Here is an 18,393-nt window from a genome sequence, read left to right on the forward strand (position 1 = left end):
ACAAAGATGGAAAAGCAATTAGTGGTTGCCAGTGATTGGGGATCACGTGAGGAAGGGGGCAGGGTGAGGACAATGACTATAAGGGGTAGCAGGAGGGAAACTTTTGTGCTGATGGAAAGGTTCTGTGTCTTGATTGGGTGGTGGTTACATGAACCAACACATGTGGTAAATGATGTCCAGCTATAACACCCATTTTACCAATGTCAATTTTTAAATTTTGGTATTATACTATACTATAGTTACCTAAAATAGAACCATCAGAAGATGGATGAAATCAGAAACTAGACCTCTCTGTACTATATCTGCAATTACCTGTGAATTTATAATTATTTAAATATTAAAAGTTTTCTTTAAAAGTTCTTTGAGCCGGAGACATCAGTATGAACTAATGAGCTAATTTTGTCAATTCTCATTTCAGAGACACACACTGTAGCAAACCAAACCAGACCTGAAGAGATTTCTCTTTGTTTCCTTATTCATCTCTATACTTGTGAATAAATCATTCAGTATAGCAACTATTTATTAAATTTTAATCATTTTCAATATCTAATCAAAGCTTCACACCTTATCATATGGGGCCATACTTCATTTCAGTCACAAATACTTCCTAGGGTTAAGTTTAGAAGAACAAGATGACCATTAGATTGTCCCATCTTCTCCTTGGGGTTTTTTGTGCTATTGAGGTGTTTTTCTTTTTATATTTGAAAAATATTTAGACACACAGATAAGCCCCATTCTCACCCATAACTTCAGGTTTATCCAAGTAACTTTCAAGCCCCTACTAAAGTGAGTTTGAAACAAAAGATTTTAACATTTCATTAGTCTTGTTATGTGCTACAAAAGATAACAACTTTTGTTCTACCTAGTTAAAATTTTCACAAAAAATAAAATTGCTATACAGTTATTTTTAACTTTTTAATGCATTTTTATACCTATTATTTAATCAGAAGTCTCTACTCTCTAGAGGGCCTGAAATACAAACCAAATCTGGTTCTGCCACAACTTCCCTAATAATTAGTCCTTGACTCCTCAGTATGAAAATCATTTTTTTCAATGAAAATGCAGCATTTTATTTCAATAAGTTCATTCTCAGCTAAATGTTCTCCTCTTCAGTTACTTCAGAAGTCCAAATGTTACCTTTACGAGCTTCCTTTCTAAGTTCCTTGACCTTCTAAAGTTGTTTGTTTCTTAAACCCCAGACAGGTATACTTCTTTTCCAGACCTTAATCTCTCCTTCTCCAGAAATCCACTTCTCTGCTTCATTAAGCCTCTCTGTAATATCCAGAATTAAATCGCATACCTCATTTATCGTTGTGCTTGTGGATTGCTTTTTCCCCCTCTTTTTAAATGCAGCACTGGAAATGACTTTGAAAGAAATGACCTAAAGATTTCATCATTCAATTTATTTTAATTTTTACTTCTAGATAATTGTGGAATACGAAGTTGTTTAACCTAAGAAAAGAGGAAGTCGTCAAAAGCGCTGGGGTTGGGGAAGGGGATGGGCAATGAAGGTCAGCCGCCAATAATCAAAGGGCTTTTTTCATGTGAGGGAGAAATGATATTATTCTATAGAGTTTTCAAGAGAGAACCAGGACCTGACAAAATAAGCTACCAGAAACATTTCTGTAGTAGAAACATTTCCACTCAAGCTGTTTTAGAAGAGGTAAGTTATTCCCTTCTGAAAGTACTTATTTGGGGGATTCCTGAAATGAACAAGATATTTTACTGAATGAGTTTATAAATCTGTATTCACATTAAAACTTCTGGGAAGCTTTGGCTGAAGGTCTATCCCAGCAAAACAGAATCATGTGGTGGGTTAGAATAAAGACCAGGGAGATAAAGGAACGGGTTTAAGTCCCAGCTGCGCTAGAGGCAAAGTTGTATGATGTTGGCAAGTTTTTTTACCCTCTCCCTGCCTCATTTCCTCATCTATAAAATGGGAATGAAAGTTGTGTCATAGGGCTTTTGTGAAGGTTAAATTAGTTAATATGTGTAAAGTATGCCTGACAACTCACATGCATTTTGTATCACCTATTTTATAGGGATTTCTTCTGAGTTCTTTCAAATTTTTTAGAAATAAAGAATAAAATTTGGGGTTGGTTATGATTCTGTTGTCCATATGTACAGAATATATTTTCATGAAAATGCACAAGAACCACAAGAGAAAGAACCCTTTATTTGTCCATCAATGATCCCCAAACAATAGAAACAGCTAGCCTATAGTAGATGCTCAATAAATATGTATTGAATGAATAAATTAAAATTTCCAATTGTCTCACATGTTGAAGAACAAATAGCTGTATTTAGAATGATTCTTGTTTGTAATTATATCATTAATGATTATTGCTTGTGGATCATGATAATTCCATTCGGTCTTAAATAAAGGCTTTCTTTGTCATAACCAGGACATTTAAAATACAAGTCCTGGAAGTCGGGAAATATGTCCAGTTTTTCTTTTTCTTGCTTTTAAAAAAATCTGTACTAGAGTGTTGCATGAAAGGAGGCAAGGTTAGCAGTCCCCTGACAACGAAGGAAGAAGACCCCAGGCCTGACAACACACATACTGTTAAGGCATTGCCACCTACTTTGTGCCATCTAACCATTGTTTTTTTAAGAAACAAAACAAATGAGGGGCCGGTTAAGTGTCTGCCTTTGGCTCAGGTCATGATCCCAGGGGCCTGGGATAGAGCCCACTGAGCAGGGAGCCCGCTTCTCCTTCTCCCTCTGGCTGCCACTCCCTCTGCTTGTGCGTGCTCTCTCTCTGTCAAATCAATAAATCTTGAAAGAAAGAAAGAAAGAAAGAAAGAAAGAAAGAAAGAAAGAAAGAAAGAGAAAGAAAGAAAGAAAGAAAGAAAGAAAGAAAGAAAGAAAGAAAGAAAGAAAACAAAACAGATGAGCAAAGGGGAAAAAAAGAGAAAGAGAGAGGCAAACCAAGAAGCAAACTCTTAACCACAGAGAACAAACTGATGGTCACCAGAGGGGAAGTGGGTGGGGGCATGCGCAAAATAGGGAATGGGGATTAAGGAGTGCACTTGTGATGAGCACTGGCTATTGTATGGAAGTGTTGAATTACTGTATGGTACACCTGAAACTAATACTAGACCGTATGCACCTGGAATTTAACTAAAAACTAACAAAACAAAACAAAAACAAAACAAAACAAAAAAACTCTGCACTAGAAATGATCCCCTAATAAGCCATCCATGACACTTTTCTATTCTTGCCATTTTATTTTTTTTAAGATTATTAATTTATGTATTTGAGAGAGAGAGTGTGAGAGAGTACATGTAGAGGGAGTAGCAGAGGGAGAGGGAGAAGCAGACTCCCCACTGGGCAGGGAACCCAATGCGGGTCTCAATGCCACGGCCCCAGGATCACAACCTGAGCAGAAGCTAGACACCTAACTGACTGAGCCACCCAGGTGTCCCATTCTTGCCATTTTAAACATTGGTCTGATTCATTTGATAGAGAGTGTAAATATTATGGGACACAAACCAGATATAGAACTGGTTTATAGTAAAAAGGCTTAAGAATTTTATTTAAATAGTAACAAAAGAAATTAGTATATAATCTGAACACTATAAACCATTATCAGTTATCAAATGGTCAAGGAGTAACCTTGCATTGATATCTTGGTAGATCCTAGCATAGGTCTAAAATGTTGTTTTCTACTATGCTTCCATGACTGAAATCTATTCCAACTGGATTACGACTGTTCTCCCATCCCTACTAGCTCTTGATGGATCCTATTTGACCCCACCCACGATGCCACGGGAATTGTGGGTTTCCAAGTAAAATTAAATAGTAAGTTGAAAAATCAGAAGTCAAATGTATAAATTGTATGGAACTTTTCCCCTTGAACTTTTGAAAATTCACATATAATACCACAAATTAACATTTCACAGTTGCCTGAACAATGATTTTAATGCAGTTAACACACAGATGTTTGTCCCTGAGCAAGAGTCAAGGTGCAGATTGGGACATCTTAGAAAATATAAGGAAGCCACTCAAAAATATTTCTAATGCTTTGACTAAACTCTGTGGGTTTCTGTAGGAACTCCCACTATTCAGGCATTATAGCATAATGGTTATAAGAACAGGCTTTGGAATAAAAAAAAAATGTAGGTTTACTTTTCCATTTACTGTTGCTTCAGCCAATTATTTATACTCTCTAGGATTCAGTCTACTCATCTGTAAAAGGAAGATGTTAATCCCACTTTGCAGAGTTATTGTAATGGTTAAATGAGATAATATATGTACAAAACCATGTTATTAATAATCACACCAACCACTCATAATACTTATCAATTTATTCAAAAACTATTTAAGAAAGACCAAATATATGCAAGGCACCGAGTTCTACCCTAGTGATGCTGACAGGGATTGCTCTGACTGTAGAAGGAAATCAACTTTTAAGAAAATGGTGCAATCAAGTATGTCAGGTTGTGGATATAAGACTGCCATGGATTCAGTGAGAGCACAAAACCAATTCTATCCCAGGAGGTGGAGTCATAGAGAGGCTAACTGTATTAATGTCCCAGCAAGGAAGAGATGGCTAACTCCAAGGTGTCAATGAGTACAGTTTACTGTAAAGACTATTTACAGAGGTTAAGAGAGCCAACAAGGATGATGAAGGCCCCCAGCATGAACAAGAGTGGGAAGAAGTATTAAACCCATTTACTGGTTTTTTTTCCAGTATCAAGTGAGACCTGTAGCTGTGGCAGCTACGGCATCAGTGAGAGGAGCAAAGCCACTACCAAACCACAGACCAGCAGGGGTGAAAGCGTGCAGAAGTAGAGGGAATAAATACCAAGCCCTCCCTCTCCTCCTGCCCTCTCATCTTCCAGTCAATGGTGCCTCCACTGGCCAACTTTAATTGCAAGCTAGAGTGCAGGGGAGCACGTTGATGGAGGAGACATCCCACATCAGCCCCTGGGGCATGAAGCTGGGTGAGAAAGGATGAGAAGCAGAACTAGAAGAGCAGATAGAAAATAACCAGAACACTCACAGTTGGTAGGAGCCTGGAAGTGTGAGTAGGTGTGGCTCAGTTAGGAGGACACTTTAGCAGATAGCACAACAAAAACAAACAGTGAGAAAACAAAACAAAACATGTGACATTAGTGGAACCGGAGTGTGGGATGCAAGGCCAGAGATGAGTAGAAGTCAAATTTTAGAGGGCCGGGTATATCATGCCAAGGTGCTTAGACCATATTCTACATAACAAGTAACAGCCTGCATCTCCCAAATGACAAAAGGAATCTATTGCTAATTAAGTCTATGTATGTGTGTGCATATGTGTGTGTGTGTGTATGGCTGAGAACAGATCATATTGAGAAAAGGGATTCTTTGTCTATTTCCCTACTTGAGACTCTTGCAAACCAAGGCTGCTAATACAAACCACATATGTTATGGAGGACACTGTACCGTTCCTAATTATTTTAGGGTAATATATTTAGTTACACACTAAATTAACACTAATTGAAGTTGGAAGAGAGTCAGAAAGCAATTAAATATTATTTGGAATTGAATGGTAGGGTAGGATATGTTGTTCTCTCAATACAGAACTCGTGTTGAATGATTGCACTGAGTTGAATTGACATTTTTCCCCCTGAATTCCAGCAAGTAATTCAGTCTCCTTCACTTTTTCCAAATCACGTGGAAAGAAAAGAAAAGATGCTAATGTAAGTATATTTCCTTATTTAAATTTGCCCTTGCATTAGCTATTTAGACTAAAAGCCAAATTAATCTTATGGTGAAGTCTACAAACTCCAAATCACATATAATGAATCATTTGTTTTGCTTCTTTCCTAATCTTCTCCATGGAAATACAAGAGAAGTACCAGAAACTTGTTCGAAGAGCAAATTGAAAAATAATTTTTCAAATGATCTCTTATACACTGTACCTATTGTTTTTTTCCGACCCTGTTTATGTCTTTTGTGTACACTTTGCATCCAAATACACATATTATAATTCACAGCAGATACTTTTGAAATTTTTGTTTACAGTTGGGACTCACAGTCTGGGGCCACAGAGCAACATTTATCCCTTAACTCTAGCTCCACGGGCTACTAAAACTGGAACTAAAAATCAAACTGATTTCTGGATGTTTCTGTAACTATGTTGTATGTTATAATTTAAGAGATTACCAAATTAAAACCGACTATCTGACTTTATGTTGGCCTAGGTCAATTATTCTTTTTTAAGGTTTTAAAGGCAGCAGACTAGCTTTATTCGTTGGAAATATGTGATGGTATACAAAATTCTGTTTACTTTATATAGATGCTGGAATTGAATACAATTATGTTTTAATTAATTTTATGCATATTAAAATAAGCGTACGGTTTAAAACTCTAACCTGGTAATTTATCTACTCAAAGATTTCTTGAGGGTTTGGCAGGAATCCGAGAAATAATTAAGTTACTACAGGTCTCTAGTGTACAATGACAATTTCAGAGGAAGATTTGCTCCCTCTCATGAGGGAGATTTTCTGTAGGGAAAAGAACGGAGAATTACAACTCAGAGGAAATAACTGCCTCAGAGGGGAAAAGGGAAGATTTTACTTCAAAAGGAAGATGATTTAGAAAAAGACCAGTTTCTCTGAAGTCCAAGGAAGAAGCGGACCACAGACATTGAACTCAGAGCTCATTTTTAATTTATTTTTTTAAGATTTATTTATTTGAGAGAGAGAGAGCACATACACAAGAGGGGGAGAGGGGCAAAGGCAGAGGGAGAAGCAGACTCCCTGTTGAACAGGGAGCCCCATGCGGGCCCTAATTCTAGGACAGCCTCGAGATCATGACCTGAGCCTAAGGCAGCCGTTTAACTGCTTAACCGACTGAGCCACCCAGGCACCCCACATAGCTCATTTTTTAAATAGTAAAGTATTTAATCCAACAATTACAAAATACTTAATTACATTTAGACAGAAGGATATTTCTATCCCTTGAAGACTATTAAGTCTATTGAGAGAAGTCAAATAGTTTTAAAAAGAAGCATAAAATTTTAAAATAAAATTTTACTCATACTCTGGGAACAAAGAGGAGCGTTCTAGAGTGCTGGAAGGAAGTGCAGGGAGAGATGTCTCTTGAGCTGAGTCTTGAAAGAGGGGAAAAGGCTTGCAACGCAGAGAGGAGTCTGCTACTTGTACTGAGAATTTCCAGTGGGGGAACTGTGAGTGCAGTGTGACTGGAAGGTAGAGTGGGTAGGGGAAAACCGTGTCAGAAGGGGCTGCAGAATGGTCCTGATGCAGCCTGCCAAGGAATGTCAACAACACTTCATATGTGAAGGTGGGCCATTAGGGGTTCTAAGAGTAGGGATTTGCTACAATTTGCCTTTCAGAAATATCCTCTGGAGCCATATGGTCATTTAATTAAAGGTAGTGAGCCAGGAAATATCTTAGTAAATGATGCACAATAGTCATAAATGATATCAACTTGGAATAGTCACAATTAATTGATCACTATTAAGGAATAACTCCAAGGTTTTTGACTTGAGAACACCAGGCTCAGAATAATTTTTAAAAGGAGAGGTGGGGGTGGATTTTATAAATTAGAGCTGCAACACAAAACAGTAGGCACATACTACTGAGGATAATTCAAGGAAGGTTTAACAGAAGGACTATTTACAAAGTCATGGGCAGGGTATTGGAAAATATAATAGGTAGCTCAGTACCCAGGGACGAGTAACAGTGTAGTTGTTACCACTGGTATGGCTGAAGGATGAGGGAAGAGAGCAGCCACTGGGAAGCCAAACGGGAGTATTGTGGGAAAGTGACCACCTTCAGAGGAGCCATGACCTTGAGAGGAGCAATGACTTCGGTCAAAGGTCACCACCAACTTAAGCAAACCTGCAGGAAAAAAGCTGAAAGAATATATACCTTCACCTCACTCTCGTCTTCCCTTACCCCACCTCCTGCCTGGTTTCCTCATTGGCCAAACCCAATCAGAAGCCAGAAGGCAAGAGGAATTTTTTTATGTAGACCATACAGAACTGCCTCCAGGAGCAAAGAGTACGGTAGAAAGATGTGGAAAGTGGATGTAGAGGAACAAATGAAAGCTATCCAGCAAAATATACCTTTTTTGACCCTCAGTATTTCCTCTTCTCCCTCATTCTTTTGAAAAATTTCTGTCCTCAAACAACAGTATACACGGAGTACCATCAGCTACCAAATGATAACAGGATGCAGTCAATTCTCTCATACTGCCATCTGAGCTTAAAATGTTGGCCTCTACAATGTTTTTTAAGTAAAGTAGCAGGGAGAAAACCAATTCTAGAGCATGAGTATAATTGCTGCTATTGTGTATGTGTGTGTGTGTGCACAAGGTCTAAGCTGGTAACACTAACTGTCTTCTTCCACTACCCATTCCATGTTCCCCTTACTCTCTGCCAGCACCTCAGTCTGATGGGCATCCTAACCTGGTAGGGTGACCCAAACCTTCATTTCTGTAGGATATGAGCCTTTGGTGGTCTTGCCTTTATTCAGTTATCTCAGTTTTCCATTGTAAGGCTATTGGAAATGGAATATTAAGCAAAAGGGAGTGCACACCCCCTAAAAGTAAATGCACTGCAATCCAGACATAGTCCTGTTCCAAACTGGTTGCAGGAGCAACCAATTTTCTCTAGTAATCAGTTCCCAAGACAGCAGAGGATCAAAATCCTGTGTGTCATCTCTCAGACCGGCCCATAAAAGATATTCTCTGGCAGGCCTGTGGGTGGAGGAACTACTCTCCCACACCAGAGGTGGTGCACAGCAGGGCAGAGGTGGTGGAAGGAGCTGCAGTCAGGACTCAGACCCCCCTCCACACTCACCCACCTATGGGCCAGCCATGTTCTTCCACGTATCTATACTCCTAGCCTAGGAGCCTCCAGCTGGAAGCCTCTTGACTGGGACAGGTCTCAGCTGAGAAATTGTTCAGGTGCCTCTGCCAAGACGTCTTTCTCAAGGGGCCCTGAACACTTTTCTCCCTCTGACCCAGTATTCAATCCTTTTCCACTCTGAGCCTTTCCCCCTCTCCTCCCCACCACACCCCCCCCTCAAGCTGTAAGAGCTTTTGGTTCCAGCTCCCTCATCAATGACACAGTGTCCTTCCCCCCCCCCGACTTCTGCACTGATACATCTGACCCTTGCCCAGCCCCTCCAAAGGAAAAATGGAACACTCGAGAATTGTCACCCTTTCCTCTCTAGATTCTTGCTTATACTATCACAATAAGTGAATAAAGTCTTAATTATTTTCAATTTGGCTCATCGTCTTTATCGACCACCTTGACATTTGGCAGCCCTCTCTCTGACAATAACAACCTCCTCCTCTATCAATTCTGTGCTATGAGGAGACTAAAAAGATCAGGGGAAAGTCTCTGTGTCCAATTTATTTCCTAGCTTCTGCCAACACAGTAACCTAAAAATCATGACACATCCTGGGGAGGATGGAGAGATTAGTCCAACTATTGTACTCCCATTCATTTTACAAGTTTGGCTCTTGGAAAAATTGGATAGATCATGGTAAATAATAATGGACTACCACAAACTTAACCAAGGGGGAACTCCAGTGTCAGCTTCTGGTATTGAATACACCAGGGAGTGCATCTCTTTTAACATCCGTAAGAGGTGAATGAGAAGCGGTTGAAATTTAACTGAGATGGATAACCAATTATATTCATGGTCTTGTCCTACAGCTCTCCTGCCCTTTTATCGTGATATGATCTAAGGGGACCCGGACCACCTGAACATTCCAGAGAATGTCACATTGGTCCCCTATATTGGTGATATCATGTTCATCAACCTGAGCAAGAAGCTATAAGGACTCTGGAAGCTCTTGTGTAACAGGTAATTTTACATGCCCACTTAACTGGACTAAAGGATGCCCAGGTAGCCAGTAAAACATTATTTCTGGGTATGTCCGTAAGGGAGTTTCTGTAAGAGATTAGCATTTAAGTTGGTGAACCAAGTAAAGTAGTTGGCTGTCCCCAATGTTGGTTGGCTATCACATAATCCATTAAGGGCAAAAAGAGCAAAAAGGTGGAGGGAGGGCAAATTTGCTCTCTCTGTTGAGAGCTGAGACATCCATCTCCTCCTGTCCTATTCTGTTTGATTACTTTGTATCAAGGGACACTTTTCGGCAAAAGTGGTAGGTCAGTGAGCACACAACCGTGGACTCCATTCCTTTTATCACATACATCATTATCCAGAGCCTTCCAGCCTGATAAAACATTAGAGTGATCTCTCAAAGGTGAAGCTAAGGTACCAGCTTAGAGATGACATTCTTTCAGGATACAATGTTCCTCAGGATACACCACGTCCCTTAAACCAATGCCATTATATTATTCCATCTCCAGTAAAATATATGGGTCAGAGAATCAGGGAGAAAAAAACAGGAGTGGCCCTGTCCACCATCACTCCTAATGATTCATTTGGAGAATGCATGCTTCCCATCTCTGCAATAATAGGCCCGGCTATGGTCTGAATGTTTGTGTCCTCCTCCCCTCCCCAATTCATATGTTCAAATCCTAATGCCCAATGTGATAGTGAGGTCTTTTGGAGGTGATTAAGTCATGAAAGAACGCTTATGAGTGAGATTACTGCTTTTAAAAAAGAGACTCCAGAGAGCTTCCTTGCCTGTTTTCTGCCACACGAAGATACAAGAAGCCTGCAACCTGGAATGGGCTCTCACCCAAACATGGCACCGTGATCTTGGACTTCCAGCTTCTAGAACTGTGAAAAACAGATCTCTAAGTCAGTCTGTGGCATTTTGTTACGGCAGCACATACAGATTAAGAAAGACTTATGTGTCCACACATCTGATTCTCAAAGGGATTGTGATTTCACACTTTAAGAGTCCCATTAAATTTAAAGCTACCACTGGCACGTGGTCACTTTGAGACCTTTGTGCCAGTAGATCAGTAGGCACAAAAGCGTTAACATACTGGAAAAGACACTTGACTGTAATCATTATAAGAACATAGGGTTGCTACTATATAATCTGGCGTGGAAGAATACGTTCGTCACTCAAGTGATCCACTGTAGCATCTCCTGCTATTCCCTTGTCCACTTTTAACTATTACGAGACAAATACAGTAACCACAATCTGACAAATTCTGCACCAGTCTGCAAATAGTGTTAGATCCATTTTTATAAAGGTTAGACAAAAGTTGGTGAGCCTGTAGCTACTGTCCCTGCTGCTACTTCCCATTAAGCACACACTAAGCTATCTGGAGAAAGACACTAACTGACATTGACAGAATGAGTCATCTTGTCTACCTGATTATTAAGAGCCTCTTCCAGTATGAATGGCCTCTGACTAACATTTACATGGGACACAAATATTTTCATGCTCTTTCCATTCCAAGAAATTCATCCACATACTTCTCCCCACTTTCACATTGGGATCAATATTCAAATAGGTTTCTTTCCAAGTTCCTGAGTGTAAAAACCCATTCTCAACTGCTCTTGAGTTAATATAGAACTACTTCTCAGGGCATTTTTCCTTCCACATGAAGTGGGTAACATAGGTATGCTCAGAGTTGAGCTGATTGGCAGTGGGATTGTGATGCAGGAGCCATCCATGTCTTCCTGTTGCCGGATACCATGCAGACCCATTCACATGATGAGCCCCATCTTCTTTCCTGTTAATACATTATAGAAAGGATTGAAAAAGAAAAGGAAAACCAGTAAGCAGGCACCAAGGGAGCCTCGGCCATTGGTTCTGCTTGGGCAGTTTGTTGTGCCTTCTGGACCTAGTTTCATATATACCAGGATTTGGCAAACTACTGCCCATGGCCCAAATCCAGCCTATCATTTGTTTTATAGCATGCATCTTTGCAAGCTGAGAATGGTTTTCACATTTTCAAATGGTTGGGGGGAAAATCACAAAAAAAATAATATATCATGACACTTAAAATGATATGAAATTCAAATTCCAGTGTCAACAAATAAAGTTTTATTGGAACACAGCCACAGCCATGCATTTACATATTGCTTATGGCCACTTTTGAGCCACAACAGCCCAATTGAACAGTCGCAACAGAAACTGTATGGCCTGCACAGCCTAAAATATTTACTATCTGGCCCTTTATAGATAAAATTTGCTGACCCCTGATATATGCTACTTCTATTTTATAATAGAATGCACTGTGCACATCCAATTTTATGGTTCAGTGAATCAGAAAGCACAAGTTTGGCAATTTGGATATCCTATGGTCAAGCATTCAATCTGTTCCAAGACCAGCAGCCAGTCAAGGATCTTCTTTTCTAATGAATAGTTGTTGGCAGAATAGAATACAGCCTTATTCCAAAGCTCTAGGGTATCTGTTGTGATTCTGCTGGTGGGGCTTGCCAGATACCATATAGCATCTCTATCTGCCACCAGCAGATAGAGCAGACCATCAGTTTTGCTTGGCCACAGGGTCTACATTGAAAGACTGCCTGAACTATTTCAGAGCTCTTTCCTATTTCAGGTCCCACTAAAAACTCAGCTTATGGGGTTACCCAGTAAATGGCCTGGTACGGCATGTCTAATTGTGGTTTATGTTCCCTCAGAACCCCAAAGAGGACCACAAGGCATGAGTAATAAAAGGTACAACAGCCTCTCTGCAAACCAAATTCATCATCTGAGGACTCACTGTAATTTTTCTTTTCCTAATATATATTACTGATAAAACAAATCAACTCTATAATGTTTACTTCAAAAATATTAACAATGGTATGATATATCCTTTGTGGTCCTAATTGTATCATTCTACATCTACAGTTAAATTATTGGTGGAATGGTAATACCATTGTACTGGGCGGCAGGGGGGAGAAATGGTTGACTTTGATCCAGGAAGAGAACTAAGGTGTCTCTTTGGAATTTACCTCAAACTTCCTTGGTGACTCTGATGCCTGAGTGGATGATCAAAGGAAAAAGCAAGAATGCTGCCCAAGCAGTTCCTGTTTGACAAGATACCTGCAAAAGACAGGGTTCCTCTCTACTGAAGGGATTTTTCTTCTACAGTGACAGGAAGGGTGCTAAATCAGAGTTTACTCTTATTTTTATCCTAAGACTTAGAGGAGTTGTTCCACCATTTTACCAACTGATATCTGGTATGTGTAACTTACAAATTTCTATCTCTGTCATCTAAGCAAGTAGCCCATTCCATTTCTTTTAGTACTTTTTTCTATTGGACTAAAGGTTCAGAAGTAATTTATAAAGGAAATTTGCAAAGGAAAATGTTCCCAGACATGTGACTTAAAGGTTACCTTGAAAATATTTGCTTTCATTTGTCTTCTTGAAAGACCATGTTTCCTTAACTTTCTATCATGCTCTTTCCCCCACTCACTAAATTTGGTCTGAGTCTGTATTAAGGGCTACATTATCGTCTGCTGACTTCCAGAGAAACTGCTAAGCACCAAGAAAGAAAGCACTTAGCTGCTTTTAGTCATGATCAACAGTTTGCTCATAAGAGCCTAAAAGGATCAGAAGGGGGCGGAGGAAGGATACAGAAAACCTCTAATAGATCACCACAGGACTTTTGAGCTTGTTTATAGAGAGAACACCAGTAATAGTGACTGACAAGTAATGCTTATAATTGATGTTGCTGTAATTCTAGATGGGGTGTAATAGTATGTATATTTAATGTACAATATCTTTATAAAATTTATGTCACATCCTACTCTAATGCCCCTATAAACTGCTGTACAGGAATAGAAGGAAATGGTACTTGTGTTCTCTTCAATCTCCGTCTGGGGCATTAACCTCTGTCTGGGGAACTTCTCTACTCATTTGTCTCTGCATTGGTTTGGGAGTAGCCCTGAGACCACTAGGCGGTATTAAGTAAATAGGTATTAGCTAGACATTTAACCCATATAGACAAATCTAACTTGCTCATTGTTTTTGGATAACATGCTTTTCTGAGGTGGAGGGGAATTAATAATAACAACAATGGCTACCACCATTTATAGGATGGGCATGATCTTATTTAACCCTTGAGGCAAGTATCTTTATCCTTGTTATACAGTTGAGGAAATTATGGCCTAGATAGCTAAAGTACATTAGTACTTTAGTATCCAAGAACATTCAGCTAGGAAGGAATTAGAACAAAGATTCAAGCACAGGCATATCTGACCACAAAGCCAAAAAATGTGGAGAAACTTCTTTATCATAATCATCAAGTACGTTAATGTTCACTATCAGGCTTGAAATTTCCTTCAATTCTCTCACAGATTGTAAGCGGCTAGAGGGCAGATCTGTAGCCCAAGTGTTGCATCAAGGAATGCTCTGGACAACTGCCTGGGTGATCGTGTAGTATAACAAGGCATAATCCCTCCTTTCCAGGTGTTTGGGTCCTAGGAGGAATGTTTGTTTTTAGAGGTGAACTGTCTCAACTAAAAACACTATTAGTGTACATTCTGAGGTAAATAGCAGGATCCAAAAAAGACTCCAGTGACAAAGTCTCCAGGTGTAGGCTTCTTTTGAGCTCAGTTTTGTTCTGGGGGTAAGCTGGGGGTAGCATGGTCAGGTAAAAAGAACATGTGGGTTAGTCCCACCTTCCTCACGTACTGAATGCATGGCCCAGCACTAAGGCCTAGGCCTTAATTCAGTGACTGCCTTAACCACTCTGTCCTTACTTTTCTCACACACTGAAAGGGATTAATTCATAGGATTATTATGAAAACCAAAGGAAAAACGTCTTTAAATTTTCTTGCATAGGGTCTACAACTTAGTAGATGTTCAACAAGTATCAAAACTTAATTTTTACTCTTTTAAAATCTAATTCAAGAAAGATTTGCTGACACTTCTATTACATATCATGCAACAACTATATGGCAGATTTTTTAAATGATTAAGAAACAATTCACCATAAACTAGAATGGGGACAGATGTGTAAATAGCTACCTGCAATGTGATTTTTTAAAAAAATGCTGTCTCAACATAATGGACTAAGCAGGAACACAAAGAAAAGAACAGTTAATTCTTCCTTTGGGAATGCCAGAAATCTTGTGCAGAAACAAAAGAATTTCAACCTGCCTTTGAAGGTAAAGAAAGAAACGACATGAATTTACAAATTTTTCAGTACAGGTACGGTTATGTAATGTTGATTTGCATGACCTCCAACCATCTATTCATTCAAACATTTATTGAAAGCCTACTATGGGCCAGGCACTGTTACAACATACTAGGGTCACAAAAATGAGAAGACATGGTACTTCTTTAGAGGAGCTCACAGTGTGATTGATACAGGGGGATACTTTATATATTCTGAAATTTCCTGTCACTTATTCTTTCATAAAATATTAATAATATACTTGGGCATATTTGTAAAAATGGTCACTGAGGCCATAACTCAGATCAGTAACAAAGTACAATAAAAATCCTACCAACGTTCCCATTCTTTCACAATAATTTATGTCTTGAAGAAAAAATTACCTTGTATATTTCCATTGTTGAATTGTTTCTTTTTCTTCTTCACTCCATAAAATTAAGAGTTCAGTTCAGGTCAACCCTTGAGCTTCAATTGTGTGCACTAGATAGACAAACACGTATAAGATATGTCTGCCTTTGAAGAGTTTACAATTTAGTGAGGGTATGAAATCATCTATCTGTGTAGATTATGGCAAAATTCCTTCTCAAGATTTATCGTCTATGAAAACTAAAGAGGAAAATAATAGAAAGCAAAGTAGAATTTATTAAATTGTTCTTTTACTGTACCTGCAGAATCATTTCTCCCCTAATTTCTGCAGGCACACAAGAAAACCAAATTAAGTGTTGGATTTATTGCCTGCTTGGGGCATCTTGACATACTACTGTACAAACTTAAGTCTCTGTTTCCTTGGAACCGTTGGACAGAGCATCTTGTATTTCTCACTAAGAAATTATATACCAAAGAGACAATGGAGATTAAGGCTATAAACAAATTGGAATGGCTTAAGTAAACCTTGCACTTTTCCACAATAAGACAGCTCTCTCCTGTTTCTCAGAGGAGATTGTATTTTTTGAAAATCCAGCTATACATTGTTTTTAAGAGATACACGTAAAACATGATAGTACAGAAATATATAAAGAAAAATGGTAGAAAGGCTATATTAGCCAAACGCTGCCCAAAAGAAATCTGGTGAAGGATATATATATCAGAGAAAATAGAACAAGACAGATTGAGATAAAGATGGGCAAGAGGATAGTCAAGCCACCAAAAAGATATGACAATGATAAACTTTTATGAGCCCAACAACAAAACAAAAACTGCAAAATGCAAAAAAATGCAATTGCAAGTAGGAATTGATAAATCCAAAATCATAGTATGCAATTTTAACGAATCTCTATCAGAAAGTCTTGTCAAACAAACAAACAAAAAAAGTGAGTAGGATAGAAAATATTTCAGCAATGAATTAATAAGCTTGTACAAATGCACTGAACAAACCGAATATATACATATATATTTTTTCAAGTATATTTTCAAGTATACATGAAACATTCACATAATTGATCACCAGTAGGTAACAAAAGAAGTTCTATAAATTTTTTAAGATGCTTTGTTGTTGTTGTTTTTAAGAGAACGAGCCAGGGTAGGGGCGGAGAGGGTGGTGGTACGGGTGGAGGGGGGAGGGGCAGAGGGAAACGGAGAGAGAGAATCTTAAGCAGGCTCCGTACCCAGTCCAGAGCCTGACATGGGGCTTGATCTCATGACCTTGAGATTGTGGGGATCGATCTCAAGACCCTGAGTTCACAACCTGAGCTGAAATCAAGGGTCGGACTCTCCTTGGGGCACCTGACTGGCTCAGTCCGAGTATGCAACTCTTGATCTTGAGGTCATGAGTGTGAGCTCCATGTTGGGGGTAGAAAGTACTTTAAAAAATTAAAAAATAATAAAATCTTTAAAAAATTTTAAAAATTCCGGGTATTTAGAAAACTTTAAATATATTCTTAATAAGCCATTGGTTAAAAAAAAATAAGCCATCAGTTAGAGACTCACAATAGAATTCACAAAATATTTAGAACCAAATGATAATTAAGTATTACACGTTAAAACGTGTGGGATGAGGCCAAAGCGGGTCTTCATGTGAAATTTTGAACCTATAGATATATTCATTAAAAAAAAAAAAGACTGGAAACAAATGAGTTAAGAAATCAACTCACGAGATTAGAAAAAGAACCAAGTAAACCTCAAGAGAGTAGTAAAAGGTAAAGCAAATATCAGAAATTTATAAAATCGAAAATTAAAAAAATTAGTTCAACCAAGCCAAAGAAACTGGTTCTCTCAAACAACATCAGCAACTCACAAATTCATAACTCTTTAGCAAGATTTACAAGAACAAAAGAGAAAAAGATGACTGACCCATGTTACCAATCAAAAAGAGGACAAAAGTCGAGATAGAATATATATTTAATACAAGGAGACAAATAATAATGGTCACCATAAGATGTGAAACAACCTAAAATGTCTATCAATGGAGAATTCTGGACTTTTCATGCAATGAAATATATAATAGAAAGAAGATTAGAGATTAATGATCAGCATGGGTAAATCTTAAAAACATGGTTAGCCAAAAGAGCAAGCTGCAGTATATGTATAAATGCATCATTTATATAAATGTTAAAAATATGCAAAGCAGGGTTATATTATTTATGGACCCATACACATGTAGTAAAAATATGGAAACATTCATGGGGATAACAAAAACCAAAAACAGGATAAAGATTACCACAAGCAAAAGAGGGAACAAGAGATAGTAGATGAAAACAGGGAGGGGGGCTTTGTGACAGTAATATTTTTTCTTTAAAAACATCTGAAGTAAATAAAGCAAAAAGTTAATATTCGTTACACTGGGTTGTGGGTATACAGGTTGTCATATTATTCCCCATATGCTTCTATTATTTGAAATATTTCATAATAAAATTTTAAAAATAAAAATCAGTTGAATTATTTAATCTTTTGTTCCTTTTATATCCCTCTCGTATCTTTCTCCTTTCCTATCCCATAGCTATAATACAGATGTCCTAGTTTCCACCAGCTTATGTACTTATGAAGTTACACAAATATCGATATATCTCACCTCCACCTGAATCTCTGAAAAACCTCAAATCTTCTTCAGGTTTCTCAGGAAATTCCCAGGGATATTTTGCCTCCTTTATTTGAGCTGCTGCCACAAGCCTTTTGAGGGAAGCTTAGCCAGAACGCCCAGTTCTATCAGGTAACAGAGGTTGGCCAGAAAGCCCCAAAGCCACTTTAGGTGGGGAGTAATTTCAGATTATGGTGAGTAAATGATGATCACAGGTATCTTTCACTTCAATGACCAACACACCATCCAATGGATAAACTCCTATTTCTCTTAACCCACCCTACTTGAGACATAATACAAGCAAATTCCCCTGGGATCATTGCCACTGACTCTGCTTCCATTCAGCCTGCTCTCTGACCCACAG

At 38.5% G+C, this 18,393-nt stretch overlaps 1 non-coding gene across 1 annotated transcript; it reads left to right on the top strand.

The window, feature by feature from the left end:
• Nucleotides 1–2,486: 2,486 nt before the first annotated feature.
• Nucleotides 2,487–2,611, top strand: LOC121103314. The gene has a single exon (XR_005835468.1). It is a non-coding gene; the product is annotated as a U6atac minor spliceosomal RNA (small nuclear RNA).
• Nucleotides 2,612–18,393: the final 15,782 nt, after the last annotated feature.

Source organism: Ursus maritimus, unplaced genomic scaffold (assembly GCF_017311325.1).
Source record: "Ursus maritimus isolate PB19 unplaced genomic scaffold, ASM1731132v1 scaffold_18, whole genome shotgun sequence".
Taxonomy (NCBI): Eukaryota; Metazoa; Chordata; class Mammalia; order Carnivora; family Ursidae; genus Ursus; species Ursus maritimus.